Source organism: Sorex fumeus, unplaced genomic scaffold (genome assembly GCF_029834395.1).
Source record: "Sorex fumeus unplaced genomic scaffold, SorFum_2.1 ptg000178l, whole genome shotgun sequence".
NCBI lineage: Eukaryota > Metazoa > Chordata > Mammalia > Eulipotyphla > Soricidae > Sorex > Sorex fumeus.
In genome coordinates, this window is record NW_026606235.1 from 418,665 (window position 1) to 430,624 (window position 11,960).

Genomic DNA, 11,960 nt, shown 5'->3' on the forward strand with positions numbered 1-11,960 from the left:
TCAGGATTTTTAATTGTGATTTTGGGTTCCAGATTCACTGGGTCACATCTGTTTATCCACCAGCAGTTTAGGTTGAAGCTCATCCTTTTCATTCACTCAGGAATACCCCAATACACACACACACACACACACACACACACATACACACACACACACACAGAGACACGCGAAACAAAGCAAAAATGCAGTCACCAGAAACAGAGAGATGAAGTCAGGAAAGTAGATGAAACACAGAAATTGCATCTCAAAACAGTAAGAGTCATTTGAGCTCAGAGACCACCAGCTCACCAGCTGCTGAAGAGCCTTGTGAGAGAGATGTGCAGGCAGCTGGGTGAAGCAGCATCCCCTGCCCTCCTGGTGGAGTGTCCCCATGTTCATGGTTCTGGGAGTCCACGGTCTCTACTATCTGCCGGCCAAAGAACCAGGACCCAGCGCCGGCCCATCCACCACTGCCAGGCTGAAGTAGGCATTGTAGGTCAGGCAGGCAGCATCAGCAGGTAGCTCAGGACACCTGGAACACATACAGTGTCATCTGCACCAGCTGATCCATGCTCAGCAGCTGCTGCCGGGGCGTCTCTGTGGGGGCAGGTTCTGTTTGGTCTCGGGAAAGGCAAAGACTGGGCACGGAGCCCCTCCTGGGACCACGCAGAAGCCCTTCTCAAACGCTTCTGAGTCCTTCTTAGTCCGTCACTAGCAAAAACACAGCCACAAAAAGCTGCGGCCTTGACTGCAGACGAGTCAAGCACCAGCCCGGCAAACAACAGCTCCACGTTCTTGTAGCCAAAGCAAAAGGCCAGGGGCATCATTGCGGACACACCTGCATGGTTGCCCTGGAAGAAGTGGGGCCCCAAGTTGTGGAGGGGCTGTGAGGATGTGCTGTATGTTGCTCTGTGTCATGGTGCTCATCCCATGAGCTATGGTGCGGGAAATATGAGTCCTGGACAAAAGAGGAAGGAAGACACAGTACTGCATTGGAGCCTCTTCTCAGAGCCTCAGCAGACACCCAGGAGGGACTTTTTTGTGAAAAGGGATTGCTAGACCAAATAAGTTTGGGGTCGTTTGCCCCAGTGGTGGTCCACTAATTCTTTTTTGAAATGTATTCGAAGTGAATTACTTTAATACACACATTATTAACTAGAATGTGACACTTCTTCACAGTATTTTTATGTAAATGCTTTGGTGGGGAGGGGGACCACTCACGCATGCTCAGGAGGCCTCTTCCCAAAGTTCTTGGCCAACAGGGCTGGCAGTTTGGTGGAAGCACAAATGCAGTGCTGCTCAGGCCCTATGGTGCCAGGGGTTACCCAGGCCATCCCTGCAGTGCTAGAGGAACCTATAGTGCCAGGGATTGAACTGGGGTTGGCTTCATGCAAGACATTACCTTGGGGCTGGAGAGACAGCACAGCGGGTAGGGCGCTTGCCTTGCATGCGGCCAACCCAGGTTCGATTCCCAGCATTCCATATGGTCCCCTGAGCACCGCCAGGAGTAACTCCTGAGTGCAGAGCCAGGAATAACCCCTGTGCATCACCAGGTGTGACCCAAAAAGAAAAAAAAAAGACATTACCTTAACCTCTCTATTATCTCTAATACAATTTTTAATGTAAAAATGCACAATTTTAATGTAAAATAAATGTACAAGATTAAATGTTTATTTGTTGATTTCTTTGCTTTAGAGCCAGACAGTGGTGCTCAGGGCTTATTCCTGGAAATGTACTCAGCGAAGCATATGGGGTTGCTGGGATCAAACCTCGGTCAGTTGTGTACAGGGCTAGCACTATCTCAGTACTATCTCTCCAGCCCTCTATTTACTGAACTTTTACAAATGATCCATATGTTTACATAATTTTAAATCCAAGGAAATGAAAGTTTTCAATATCTGAAAGTTCCCTTTTTTGGTATTTTTTGTTCTTTTGTTTTTTTTTCCCCGGGGGGGAAGGGAAGGAGAGGTTTGGGGCATATCTGGCAGTGCTCAGGGCTTATTCCTGGCTCTGCATTCAGAAATCACTCCTGATAGTGCTCAGGAAACCATATGAAGTGGTACGGTGCTGGAGACAGAGCCCAGCCACATGCAAGGCAAGCACCCTACTTACCCACTATACTATCACACAGGTTCCTTTTTTGGTGTATTTTAATTGCTAATATACTATGAGTCAGAGCAAGGAGTATAGTAAGTGCTAAATTGGATTAATTGAAGGAATGAATGTGCCCGTGGCTAATGGGCCTTGCCTTTTACTCTTTAAAAAAAATTTTTTTTTATTTATTGAATCTCTGTCAGGTGAATGAGACCAGTTGTAGTTACAATTGTAGTACGATCGACTGGTTCAGCACCTCCATGAATGTGCGAGGAACGCCAAGAGAGAGATAGCCACAAAAAGTCGCCTATCTTCGAAAACTCTTGAGCTAATTCGCCAGCGTGGTTTGGCGCATGCCTCAGGCAACCGCAAGCTAACGTCCGAGCTTGCAAAGCAGTGCAGAGATGCGATCAAGGAAGACCTCAAAGAGAGAAGAGCAGAAGTACTGGTAGATGCAGCAGAAGCCGGGAAAAGTATTCGTAACGCCCGCCTGTCCTTCGCCAACTATAAGACCAAGATGACTGCCCTCCGACGTCCTGATGGATCCATCACATCCTCCAGAACGGCAATGGAGAAGATTATCCATGACTTCTACTCAAATCTCTTCGATAGCCATGTCCACTTGCCGACATACCAAATTCCACAGGATGGGTATGTCGTTCCCAACGTTCTCCCTTCCGAAATCCGACACGCCATTTCGTCAGTAAAGAAGCAAACAGCACCCGGCCCAGACAAGGTCAGACCTGAACACCTGAAGAACCTGCCGTCAGTACTCATCAATACACTGGCTCGGCTCTTCACTCGCTACCTGTCTGAATGCAAGGTTCCATCTCAATGGAAAACCAGCAGGACCGTACTACTGTTCAAGAAGGGAGACATCCATGACATTGGCAACTATCGCCCGATCTGCCTATTGTCTGTCATCTACAAGTTGTTCACTCGAGTCATCCTGAATAGGATTGGCAGAACACTAGATGAAGGACAACCATGTGAGCAAGCAGGGTTCCGCAAAGGATTCAGCACCATCGACCATATCCACACGATAACCAAACTCATTGAGGTTTCTCGGGAGTTCAAGATGCCGCTCTGCTTAACGTTCATTGATTTAAAGAAGGCCTTTGATTCTGTTGAGACGGAAGCGGTCATTGAAGCCCTAGCCAATCAGGGCATTCAAGCCCAATACATCAGGATCCTCCGTGAGCTCTATTGCGGATTCACTACCAGGATCTCACCATTCTACAAAGAAGTGATCGTTGATGTCAAGAGAGGGGTGCGGCAGGGTGATACCATTTCACCAAAACTCTTCAGTGCCACCCTCGAGAACATCATGCGACGACTGGAATGGGAAGGAATGGGAGTGAAGATAGATGGTCGGCAACTACACCACCTCCGCTTTGCTGATGACATTGTTTTAATAACACCAAACATCAGCCAAGCGGCACAAATGCTGGCCGACTTTGACCGTGAGTGTGGAAAGGTAGGACTACAGCTGAATCTTACGAAGACAATGTTTATGAGAAACAGCCTTGTTCCTGACGCCCCATTCGCTCTCAATGGAACGACCATCTCCGAATGCAACAGCTATGTGTACCTAGGTCGAGAGGTCAACATGACAAATGACCTGGCACCCGAGCTGCGCAGGAGGAAGAGAGCGGCTTGGAACGCCTTCAAGAACGTCGAAGAAATAGCTAAGAGGACGAAGAACCTCCGGCTCCGGGCACATCTCTTTGATTCCACTGTTCTTCCTGCATTAACATATGCCTCAGAGACCTGGGCCCTATGCAAACAAGATGAGAACGCCATTCAGGTCTCCCAAAGAAGAATAGAAAGAGCTATGCTTGGAATATCACGTTTCACTCAAATGAGAGAACGAATCCGGAGTTCTGACATCCGTCGACGATCAAGGATCAGGGGCGCTGTCTCATTTGCCAAGGTGTCGAAAATCAGATGGGCTGGTCACGTAATGAGATTTAAAGACGACCGTTGGACTAGAGCTGTTACTGATTGGATTCCACGGGATGTCAAGAGACCGCGTGGCCGCCCACCTACCAGATGGTCAGACTTCTTTGTCAAGGTCATGAACGATCGGTTTGAGGCCCTCCATGTTCCCGGAGCGAAGAGATGCCATTGGGCTACACTAGCACGCGACAGGGACAAATGGAGACGTTACTGGCGCCCGCTCGAGCAAATCGACAACTAACGGGAAGTTAAGTGATTAAGTGATTAAGTGATTGAATCTCTGTGAGAACAGTCACAAAGCCTTTCAGTTTAAGTCTCGGTCGGTTATAAAATTATCAAACACCTGTCCCTTCACCAGTGCACATTTTCCACCTCCAAGAACCCCAGTATATCCCCCTCCCACCCACTCCCTGCCAATGTGGCAGATTTCCACTTTACTCTCTCTCTCTCTCTCTCTCTCTCTCTCTCTCCATTGATCACATTCAATATTACGACAAAAGACCCAACATTATTATTTTGAATTTTCCCCAACATTCAGACCTACCAAAAAGACAACATTAGATAATTTGTTTTCTATTCCTGATTATGAAGAGCATATGATGTCGTGTGGCCATAATAGCGGCCACACGAATTTGGATTTCTGATATTTTAGTAATAAGCCTAGAGGGATTACTGCCAAAAGCCCCTGGGTTCTGAGATTGGTTTGTGTGCCTCTGGGATCATAGTCATTCAGAAGCCAGAGGAGGAGTTTGAGGGTGGCAACCCGGGGCATTGTCATGCTGGGGAGCAAGGCCGATTCCACCCCCCATCCCAAGAGGCCCCACGTGCCTCATCAATGCAGTCTCATACCTGGCTGTTCATTAGGCTCTAAAAGATGCAGGCCACCATGCCGCCGCTGCAAGGGGGGGCAGGCAGAAAGACAGATACCCTTCCCCTCCCAGGGCTTGCCTTTTACTCTTGCCTTCTCACAGATCTGTGACTGTTTCATAAAGATGGTTGATTGTATTAGCTACACACTGCTGTGTAACAATTGACAACAAATTTAGCCACTTACAACATTAGAAACAATTGCTCTCTCACCATTTCTGTGGGTGGAGAAACTGGGTGAGGCTTAGCTCAGGGGTTCTGGATTGACTGGGGGTAAAGGACCTCTGAGGACTGGGAGGACATCACAGTTCCTCATCATGTGACCTGGGTGTCCACATGACTTGGTGGCTGTCTTTCCCCAGAGCAGTGAGCCAGGAGAGTAAAGCAAAACTCTTCAGGGGGTTCTTGGGCTGCTCCCATCCCATGCAGGGAGCAAAGAGGAAAAATTAGAGACAGAAGTGGGAAACTAGAGGCAGGACCTCAGAGTGACCCATGCTAGGAGCTGGCAGAGATGAACAGGTTGGAGAGGAGGTACAAGAACGGAGTCAGAGAGCAGTGTGGTCATGTTGTTTGAGCAGGAATGGAACGGAAACAATTAGTATAAATGTCTATGTGGAACTTAAGGAAAATTGTCTGAATCATCCATAGTACTGACTGTGTGTACATTAGCAACCATGTTAGCAACCATCGTGTATGCTAGATGAAAAATATTTCCCTAGAAATGATAGAGCCCGAGTCTAGCCTGTAAATGCTCCTTGTGAACTGCCAGGTCAAGTCTGCATGTGTAATAAAACTGGGTGGCCTCCCCCAGACTTCTTTGGGGCCGCCTCTTTCTTGGTCAGATTTCTGTAACAGGAAGGGCCAGACCACTCTTGATCATCAAGAAGCAAGGCTGATTCAATTCTTCTTGGAGAAGGGAGAACCATGCATATTCATGTTTTCTGAACTCTTGCTGTATGCCGGATGCCGTGATGGACTCAAGGGTAGGAGTAAGTCAGAAGCAACCTCCTTGAACACAGGGGATTGCCCTGCCACAGAGGCAGGGGGGGATGGGGGGATGGGGGTGGGGGGGATATTATCCATGGTGGTGGAAAATGGGCACTGGTGGAGGGATGGGTATCTGATCATTGTATAATCAAAGCCAAGCACAAAAAATTGTAAATCTACAACTGTACCTCATGGTGTTTCACTAATAAAAAAAGAAAAATTAAAAAAAAGAAGCAACCTCCTCCTTCACAAGGGGTGTGTGTGTGTGTGTGTGTGTGTGTGTGTGTGTGTGTGTTGGGTCTGAGGGAGGGCAGATAGACATGAAAACAATGGCATTTTAGAATATACATTACAATAATGAACACTGTCAATATCACAAGTGCTTTGAAAGATACTGCTTTTTCTGCAATTCAAGGCCATTTTCTTTTGGCAGGGGTGGGCAGTACACACCTGGCAGTACTCAGGAATTACTCCTTGCTTTGCACTCAGGGATCAGTCATGGTAGTATTGGGGGACCTTAAGTGGTGCTGGGGATCAAACCAGGTTGGTTGCATGCAAGGCAAGCACCCTACCTGCTATACTATCTCTCCAGCCATGGTTTCTTTTCCTCATTATTAAACAGTTACCTATTCCTTCCATTAAGAGGCAACCACCATCATCTATTTTGTTTATTCGTTTAGAAAAATTCCCTGAAGAAACACAGACATCCTGTTCCACCCCATCCAAAGAGATAGCACTATCCAAAGCACATTGCTCTGCAGCTAGTTTTGTTTTGCTTCCTAGGATTGACCGGAATTGATTCTAGGTTGGCTGGAATTGATTCTAGCACAGAGCTCCTCCACTTTTCCTGAAGTCTCCACATCTGCACAAACCCAGCGTCTTTAACCAGCCTCCTATACAGCATATTGAGCTTACTTCTGATCTCTTGTTCTTAGAAGCAAAGCAGCTGTAATTTTCCTTGCACGCCATTCTTTCCACTCGTGTGAGTCACATATGGAGGAGAAATTACCTGGCAGTGCTGCTGCTGCATTGAAAACACGGCTACGGAGGGTTTTAAGCAACTTAACTTCCAAACTGCAAAGTGCACTTGTGCGGTTTCTTCATGTTACACCCACAGGCGACGTATGTCACACCTCCCCAACCATGTCAATCTAGTCAATGAAAGAATCTCAAAGTGGTATTTGTGTACGCTTCTCTTCTTTCGTATATGGGGTTGTACCTCTCGTCAGACTTGACAGTTGTGAGTATTTTCTTTTCAGTGATCCGTATGAATAATTGGCCTGTTTGGCTAGTGACGCTGAGTCTTCATTATTTCTCTGTAGGTCCTGTTTACACATCAGAGACGCTGTCCCTCAGCCTGCATGTTAAGTGTCAAAAATAATGTTTAGGGGACAAGCTGTTGTTAGCAGAAACGAGAAGTTTCTGCAGGCTGCCAAGCCGCCTCATTTTCTGCACCACTGCAGGGCTGCCCAAGGGCTAAGGGAGCAGCTGTGCCTGATGAGTTCTAGGAGACAGTTGCTGGACCCACAGTGGGGGCGGAGAAAACAGGGTGGGCAAGGAGGCAGTGAGCTGTAGCACCAGAGAGAGAGAGGTGTCGCATAAAACAGAGAGCCCCTCTTGTGCAGGAAATGGGAGGGGAAATTGCCTGCCTCTAAGATCCCTCAGGGATATATCATCTGAATTCTCTGGGGAAAGACAGGTCAGAAAGGGGGAGGTCACATTCATAGGGCTGTCCTGTTTCCGATCGCCTAGGCATGACCAGGCAAGCTCTTCAGGAAAGCACTGAGCAATCTCATTGAAGAGTGTTATGAACTCCCTGGAATGTAAACTCCAGGAAGCAAGAATTCAACTGTAACTAAAGAACTGGTTTGGGTGGATGGATGTGTGAATGGGTGGGTGGAGGGGTGGATGGGTAGAAGGATAAATGGGCAAGTGGATAGATGAATTAAGTGGATGGATGAATGGATGGATGGATGGATGGATGGATGATGGTGGATGGGTGGGTGGGTGGGTGGATGGATGGATGGATGGATGGATGGATGGATGGGTGGGTGGGTGGATGGATAGATGGATGGATGGATGGATGGATGGATGGATGGATGGATGGATGATGGTGGATGGGTGGATGGATGATGGTGGATGGGTGGGTGGGTGGGTGGGTGGATGGATGGATGGGTGGGTGGATGGATGGATGGATGGATGGATGGATGGGTGGATAGATGGATGGATGGGTGGGTGGATGTATAGATGTGGGTGGATGGATGGATGGATGTATAGATGGATGGATGGGTGGGTGGATGGATGGATGGATGGATGGATGGATGGGTGGATGGATGGATGGGTGGGTTGGTAGGTGGATGGATGGGTGGATGGATGGGATGAATGAATGAGGCTAGTCGAAGGATGCAAGATTCTACTGTTTCTAAGCTGGGAGGAAGTCCTCTCTGTTGTCCCTCCCCCTTTGAACCTGCCCTCTCTTCCTTCCTCTTCCACTATCTGAGGTTATCTGGCCTGCCCACTCTCCTGGGCCTGCGGGTTCGCCTCTCAAGCAGCTGAATTTCATTTTAGCAAGTGGAACCTCATTAGGGTCTACACTTCTCCCTCCCGTTGTGCATCCTAGCCTGCCCTTTGAGGGAGGCCTTTCTCACAGAACACTTCCTCTCCTCCGTGTCTACAGGGCTGTCTCTGGCTTCCTCTCCTACAAGTCTTGAGTGGCCCTCCCCTCCCACACCCTGTGTTTCTCAAGCACTGAGAATGAGCACATTGATTGAGCACTTGCACTTTTTCCTGGGTTGTCTTGCTTAAGCCTCACTGCAAGAGAGCAGCTCATTGAGGGTGATGTTCAACAGCAAAGATGACCCAACAGATGACAGAGCTGGAATTCAAAGTCACTCGGTCTGGGAAATAGGGATCCGGGCCAGAACAGGCTATAGGTTCCCACATCCAAGAGCCTGGGGTCTGTGGTTGTTGCTTGTTTGTTTTGGGTCATATCTAGGGCCGCTCAGGGCTTACTTTTGGCTCTGTGCTAAGGGATCACTCCTGGCAGGCTCAGGGGATTTTCTGGGATTCCAGGGATCAAACCTGGGCCGGGCACTTGCAAGGCAAGCACCTTACCTGCTGTAGTATCTCTCTGCCTGCTGGGGTCTATTCTTTTTTTTTGGGGGGGGGTGTCACACCCAGCGATGCACAGGGGTTACTCCTGGTTCATACACGCAGGAATTACTCCTGGCCGTACTCAGGGGACCATATGGGATGCTGGGAATCAAACCCGGGTCAGGCCACGTGCAAGGCAAACGCCCTACCCGCTGTGCTATCACTCCAGCCCCTGGGTTCTATTCTTGGCACCAAAAATAAAACAAGTGAAGTCATCCAAGCCAGTCAGTCTGATCTAGGGCCAGGGAGCCTAACTACTGCCATTAGCACTGACCGGTCATATCAGGCCTGGACCGTGCGACCCAGCTGCCTTGTGTTTGCTCATGCCAATTGTGTCTCAAAGGTTCTCCCCTCTATCAGCTACCTGCCCCAAATCTTGGTCCTTCTTTTAGTCTCTTTCCGAGCCACATCTCCTGCAATCTCTCCAGAGAGTCAGACTCTCCAATCTCTGCTTCATGATGTGTGGAATTGTCTCCTCCATCAGGCTATGGAGACTGTTCTATGCCTCCCTCTACTGTCTAGCACAATCCCTGACTCTGGAGAGACCCACACGGAGAGAGGGCGCTGTCTTCAAGTTTGGAGACAGGGTGACAGTGACCCCTTGACTCCTCCCCAGATGAGCAAAGTTTGCAGGAGTGGCCAGTGGATGCTGGAAGGGCAGGAAGCTGCCTAGCCGGATGGGAGGGGCAGTGGAAGGAGGCAACTGGAGACAAGGTCACTAACCACCACTTGTTCCTGGGCCAGGACTGGTCCTGGGACCAGCTGGTAGGGAAGTTCCCTCCTTCCTCACTCCAGAGGTCTCCAGGAATCAACTGACCTTGCCCCCAGGGGGTTTCCCAGCTAACAGGACCAGGAACTGAAGTGAAGGGAAGTAACTTGGCAGGGTGTCACAGAAGGGAGTGTGGCCAGCAACCCCGGCTCAGCACTTGGGATACTGCCACCAAGGGCCATCGGACCTCCGAAACGTGGGTTCCGAGGCTTTGGTAAGAGGGTATTTCCGGGGTGGTGGAGACTTCCTCAGGGTGTGAGGGAAATTGCTCCATCCCCAGAGCAGAGGCCAAAAACTGTCCCAGTGTCCCTCACCAGCGCCATCACTGTATCCTGGGGAGGACTGAGGGCAACTGTCACATTTTACACTTCTGCAAAGCCCCCAGGCCTTTAAAAGGGGCCTCCTAGCTCTTTGGGCCTTGCCCCCTAGCCCACTGATTCCTCCCCCAGAAACGAAGGTTCCCCATTAACTCAAATCCAAAGTCCCAGCTTGGAACACCACTTCCCACAGGCTAGTGGAGCAGCGAGGGCACGGACTCCGGGGTAGGTCTGATGTGGGTCCAAACCCACTTACTGCGTGATCATGAGTTGTTCACCTCCCTGAACTCCAGCTCTCTTCTCCATAAAATGACAATAAAAAATACATCGGAAAACATCCCAATCAAAAACCTGGTCTGGGGCTGGAGCGATAGCACAGTGGGTAAGGCATTTGTCTTGCACGCAGCTAACATGGCCGACACAGGTTCGATTCCCACCATCCCATATGGTCCCCCAAGCACCGCCAGGAGCAATTCCTGAGTGCATGAGCCAGGAGTAACCCCTGAGCATCGCCGGGTGTGACCCAAAAAGAAAAACAAAACAAAACAAAACAAAAAAAACCTGGTCAGTGAGAGGTGCTGCTGAGCTGTGGTTCTCAAACTGTGGTCCTGGAGCCCCCATATGACTTATACTCATGAGGAACACATTTTTCTGGCCCTGGTCAGAATCCCAGGTAGGGCGCAATACGTTGTGGGCTGGGAGATTCCAGTGCCCACTAAGTCTGAGAACCGTGTCCACAGTGTCAGCTTCCCAATATCAGGGGATGGTACCCGAATCCACTACATCCAAAAAGGGATTAATGGATCCAAAGTGAAAGCTGAAACCAATAAGGAAAAGACTGAAGACCACATAGATAATGGACAAAAGATGTGAGCGGACATGTGGCGAGGAAAACCCCAAAGTCTCACACATATAGAAGGTTCTGCCTCTCAGGATAAACAGAGAAATGCAAATGGAAGCAAAAGTGAGATATTTAACACCTTCTACCCAAACCCTGGGCAAAAATGACAGGTAATATAAAAGCTGATAAAAAAAGAAAGTGTGCATGGGGAGGGGGGGATGTATCCTTCCCACAGTGTGAAAGGCATGTGCCCTGCCCTAGAGTAGTTCTACTCTTGGAAATTAAGCACAAAGAAATGTTCCCATCAACCCATAAAGTCCTGTGCAAAGCAGTTTTTTGCAGGGAGTTGGAAGCAAACTAGATGTCTGTCACTGGGAGAATGGGTACAGACAACAGATGCCCTGCTTACGATATTTTGCAGCCGCTGAATACAATGAATTAGATTTATCTGCAGCAACACGAACAAATCTTAAAAACACATTCAGGAGTGACAAAAAAAAGTAAGAGAATGAGATAGATATGGTTGTTGTATAAATATACACAGCATACACACAAAGCATTTTAGATCCCGGGACATAAATCCATGCGTGGAGAGCGGCGGTGTCACCAGAGGTGGGGGATTCTCCAGTATGGAGAATAATTAGATGGAGGGGGAGAAATAAAACACCAGAAAGGTCTTGTATAGACCAATAATGAGGGAATGGTGTTCACAAATATCGTGAATCGGATGCCAACTTGGAACTCTCTGCACCCTACCCTAATAATCATCATATTCCTTTAAAATGGACGATAATAGTTCTCCATTTACAGTATGGCCATGGGCCTGGAGATGGAGGGTGCTGCCAAGCACGGATGGTTTGTTTAGCAACTCACTGAGAACTGCATCTGAGGGCTCACTGCTTCCATCCGTGGGCGTTCACCCAGGCCATGCTGAGAACTTCCCTCGTGGGGCTTGGCCCTCTGCCGTCTTCACATCTCCTTGGTTCCCCCTGCC